The sequence below is a fragment of the Phoenix dactylifera genome, chromosome 11 (assembly GCF_051530095.1).
Source record: "Phoenix dactylifera cultivar Ajwa chromosome 11, Ajwa_hap1_PhDact_Kaust_v1.1, whole genome shotgun sequence".
In the NCBI taxonomy this organism is placed as follows: Eukaryota; Viridiplantae; Streptophyta; class Magnoliopsida; order Arecales; family Arecaceae; genus Phoenix; species Phoenix dactylifera.
This window is the reverse complement of record NC_143200.1, coordinates 17,351,437-17,357,005: the sequence shown is the minus strand read 5'-3', so window position 1 is coordinate 17,357,005 and position 5,569 is coordinate 17,351,437.

Here is a 5,569-nt window from a genome sequence, read left to right as displayed (position 1 = left end):
ATACACGGGGGAGAGAGAGAGAGAGAGAGAGTATGAGGATATGTGCAAGCATATATTTAGTCCCACACCGCTTTATACATGACCAAAAAACTTAAATAATATTTTCTGGCTAGCTTTTTTGGATGAGGTCTGAGATTGTGATAAATGATATCAGAGCAGATCCAACCTATAGCCTATGGACTACACTGCAGCACCGGTCAAATATGGTACTTGTGATTAGATTTAAATAAATTTGAACCCTTAGCTAGATGAGAACACTAAGGCTTAAATAGAGAAAGTATATGAGCATCCATGGATAAATGTGTTTAGTCCCATATTGGCTATTCATTAGATCAATCTTAAGTACTTATATGGGGTCAAAGAACTTTAATAATATCTTATAACTAGCGTTTTTGAATGAGGTCCGAACTTAGAATCTAAAAGGGTGTGTCCTATGTTGATTGATTAGGGGCTTCAAGGAGAAATTTTTCAGGTAGCTCATCAATTCTTGAGACGCAAGTAAATAGTGTTACAGAAAGATCGAATATGTTAAACATGTAAGTGGCATTTGTGATAAAAAAGAAAAAAAAAAATGAAGAAAAGGTGAAGCCTCTACATCAGCACTCCCATGTTTGCTAACCGGACTACTTTTATGGGAGAAAACAAACAAGGTGTTCGACAAAGGCAGCAGAGAAGGGGCCGGCTTCGTAATCCGAGGTCCGGACTCGACGCTGCCGGCTGGTTTTTAAATGCTCCAATCCAGTGCTTCTTTTTATCTCCTTCTCTCCCTCCAAGTCTTATCGATTCGTCTTTCAAGACATTCTTTGTCTTTGCTAGGCGGACAATCACTGATTTCCACTTGAATTAGCATAATTACAAATTTAAACTTCCACGCATCTAGGTTGTACAGAAAAGTTTCTGATATCTTATAATCACACAAGGGATGCCTAATATTCTAAATATATCAGAATTCAAAAAATCTCACAGATGTAAAGATATAAACCACCTCCACCGAAAACATCAAATGCAACTAAGTTGTATTCTAAATACCTTTCCTCTCCTGTCATCAAACCGCTCAAATTTCCCTAGAGACAAGCTCAACCTCTCCTACAATTAAAACCCGGACGGTAAAATTTCCCTAGAACTCTTAAAAATTCTTTCATGATGGGATGTTCATCCGGATGAATACCACTACATCTCAACAGCACTGCTAAAATAAATTGCAAGCAAATATCAATCAATTAGAAGATGAGAGAGAGGGAGAGAGAGAGAGAGAGAGAGAGAGAGAAAGGTATCACTCTAGCATATAATTTTGTGTGCTTACGTGGGAAATTTTTGTGAGCATCACTCATAGTGGATAGGATAATAATTTGCTTATTGGTTGGCAGAGCCAGATAGAATGTATGTTGATATAAGAGACTCTCCAAATTTGATATGGACTATATTGGCCACTACAAATAGAGTTGGACAGGATCTAGATGTGAGATTCGTTATAACTTGGTCATATAATGTTCGATTTAGATAATTTTTTTCAATATGAGAAGAATTAGGTGAAGCAACAGTATGTGAAGCCACTATAAGAGTTGAGATACCTTCTGTAAGATTTTATCTTTTTCGTATTTATTTCTATTAGTCATGTCTATTTTTGAAAAACTAGTCCTATTCGAACTAGGAGAAGAATCTAATTTGAATTGTGCAAGGGTAAAATTTATTATTATAAATAGATGCAATATACCTCAGTTTTTGAATCATCAATGAAAGAAAAAGGGACCTAAATCTTATATGTCCAAACTTTTTCTACCTTTTTTTAAATTTCTGTTGAGAGATTTAAATTAAGTGGGTTGAGAAAAATCTTTCTTCTCTCCGATTAGATGGAAAGGCATGGTAGCGAACTGGATAGATTGTGTATTTAGTTTAAAGGTTTCAATATGTTTTTTCTCAAAAAATTGGAACTCATTAAGATGATAAAAAAGAACGAAAAAATAAAAGAAAATAAAGAAGAAAAGGAAAGTAAAAAAAAGAGAACATATGATTTACTATAATCAAATAAAAATTTTTGATTCACCTGTAGCTCAGCTAAGATTTAGAATTATGTGTAATCAAACTTTTATGCATGCATGTGTTCTATGTTGTTTATTATAGATAATATTTCTTGTTTGATTTTGATAAATAATTCAATCCTCCCTTAAACAAGACATTAAGATCAACTTTTGGTAATAGCAATATCCCTACTATTGTTTACTTAAACCAAAATTGTGAGCACCCTTCATATAGTACGAGCAATGCCCTTTTTTTATAGTTATCATGGAATAATAGCTATAACGAACAGAAATGGAACTATTTTCTTAAATTACCACTCACAGAATGAAATATGTTTAAATTTTAAGAGCAATATTTTATTTTGATGAACAATGAAAATGTTAATGCTACATTTTTTTAATTATATAATGATCTTTTTAATGTTGTAGCAGTCATATAATGATCTTTATTCATTTTATCGATATTCATAATGCAAGGAGAGACCGCCAAAATCATCATAAATATTTATAACAACAATTATATCTTATTCTAACACCATATAAAAGTAAAAATATTTCTCGACTTTTTATTTTTCATGATACTCTTGATATCACTAAAAGGCATCCGTTTGTACATTGTAATTCTGAACTTATTATCTTTGGTACTTTTTACTAATCTTTTTGTTTAATTGCTATGAGTTCTCAGTTTCTATCTTACTCAATCTCTAAACCTTAAAACAATTTAGTCTTATTAATATGGCAATCCATGATACTTTGCTCACAATAATTCTTTCATAAAAAAATTTAAATTTATTTAAAATTTAATTTAATGGATTGCCTTATGTCCAAAATTTTTAGATGTTAAGTCCATTTACCTTTTAAAAATAAAATCAGGAAAAGAAAAATATAGAAAGCAAAAAAAAAAAAACTCATGACAGGCTGGCTCGTTAACTATGAACCGAACCCGGCCCGGTCTGGTTTCCACTTTCCAATATAACCTTCGTACGGTATCGCAATAATAATATTATTAGAATATGGAGGGTAGTATCGTCAATTCAAAAGACACAGTAGCCGGACTTGAGGGGTGGTTCTATATACACCCCCCCTATTGCTCAGGACACCCCCCAAAAATTAAAAAAAAAATAAATACTCTCTACACCCCCCCATTTGCTAAGGACACCCCTAAAAAATTAAAAATACCTAAATTACCCCCCACCCTCCCCACCCCCTCACCTAAATTGCTCTCTACACCCCCCAAACCCCCCCCACCCCGCTCTTCCCCTCCAAAACACCCGTAACCCTTCCGCCCAAAAAACCTCGCCGGCGGCCAAACCCCCTCCGTCTCCCCCTTCTCCCTCTCGTCGCCGGTCGGTGCAGTGCACCTCGCCAACGCCCAAAACCCCCCCCGTTCCCCCTTCTCCCTCTCGTCGCCGGCATTCTCCCGATCTCCGACCACCTCGCCGGCTTCTCCCGGAACCACCTCCCCGGCCATCTCCCGAGCAACGAGAACCTCGCCGGCGCCTCCACGACCACCTCGAGGTAGCTCCCCCCCCCCCCCCCCCCCCGCCTCCAGTGCTCCGTTCGGCACTGGATCGCCGAACAGAACCCTTCTGTTCGGCTGAACAGTGCCGAACAGAAGCCCTCTGTTCGGCAACCCTCAACCGAACAGAAGGCTTCTGTTCGGCTGCACGGTGCCGAACAGAAGCCTTCTGTTCGGCTCTGTGCAGCCGAACAGAAGCCTTCTGTTCGGCACTGTGCAGCCGAACAGAAGGCTTCTGGTGCCAAATCGCGTGCCGTGCTGAATTTTGTGCCGAACATTTATGTATGCAATTGAATTATTTTCTTTGATATAGCCTAACATTGAATTTCTATATTTTCAGACATGGATCCCCGTCCCGCCAGAGTTAGACCTACGGCGTCAGCTAGGAGACGTCGTGCTAGGATTGCTTCTCCCGAGCCTGCTCATATGCCATCGGACTCTCCTGAGTCAGAGCATGATGATATGCCCGCTAGGGGCGAAGACGATGAGTCCGTTGGACCATGTCCAGGAGGTCCAGAGGATGAGTCCGTCCTGATCAGTTTCAGGACGCATATAGCAGCTTCCATCTGGAGGCAACAGGTATTGTTTATTTGTTATAGCATTATATTTTGTTTATTGATGTTTTATAAAGTAGTAGTAATTATACATTTATATTACAGGAACGAGCTCCACTAAAGTGCATGAACCATACTGCCAAGGTTGGTGAATGGAAGTGGTGGTCTTCAAACCAACCAAATACCAGGTTCAGAGCACTATTGAGGCAGTCGGGCCTCGTAGAGTTAGTACAGTGCTCTTATCGATTCATCGATAAGATTCTGATTTCGGGCTTCGTAGAGAGATGGCAGCCCGAGACGAACACCTTCCATATACCATTTGGCGAGATCACTATCACGTTGGATGATGTATCCGCCATTTTAGGGATTCCTGTCGCAGGTTCCTCAGTATCAGTTTCTCCTGAGAGGATGAGTGATCGGGATGCTGAGGAGCTACTTGTGGAGTTGTTGGGGGTGTCAGCTGGAGACGCGCGTCAGGAGGTACTGTCATCGCGCGGTCAGTCTGTGAGGATGGAGTGGCTGAGGACTCAGTTTCACTCTGTATCTGATAGAGACAGGCAGCAGAGGATAGAGTGTGCAGCACGAGCCTATTTGTTATTTTTGTTAGGCTGCACACTCTTTGCTGATAAGAGTGGGACCAGGGTGCCAATAGCGTATCTGTGTTTACTGCGGGATCTGGATAGGGTGAGCACATATGCCTGGGGTACAGCTGCCTTAGCATATTTGTATCGGCAGTTGGGAATTGCGTCGAGGTCATCAGTGAGACAGATCAGTGGTTATATGACGCTTCTGCAGGCATGGATTTATGAGCATTTTCCAGCACTCAGTCCTCACCCGTCGCTCGAGTATATTGATGCCAGTCCCCGCGTGCACCGCTGGATGCCCGGTACTCCATCCCGTACCACGATGGACCATTTAGTGGTTCTACGTGAGTCATTGGACCTTTTGAGCATCGATGAGGTACGTATCATATTACCATTTGCTTGTGTTTGTCAGTACATTTAATATGCGATATAGTATAAAACTGAAATGGACCTTTTGTTTTACAGGTTATTTGGGATCCCCATCATCGGCTTCGGGGAGATCGCCCATATATACCCGTCGCATTTTTTAGTGGCTCCATCAAGTGCCTTGATATCGTAGAACCCTATCATCCAGAAAGGGTTCTTAGACAGTTTGGTCGTATTCAGACCATCCCTCGAGCGCCACTAGCCCCTACGCGAGCCAACAGAGGTTCCACAGCAGGCTCGTACCGGATACATTACTCCTATATGGATCAGCTTTGGGAGCGGTGGGAGGACCACGTGCTGAGCCAGGCGAGCAGGAGCCACCCAGTTACCCGGCCATCAGACAGCGTACCGGGATACATGGAGTGGTATCTCCGTATCACGCACGTTGCAGTTCAGCCTCCTCATCTGCGCTCGAGTACTCATTCTGGAGCTAGGGGAGGTCATGATGATGCTGACATGCACCGGCGG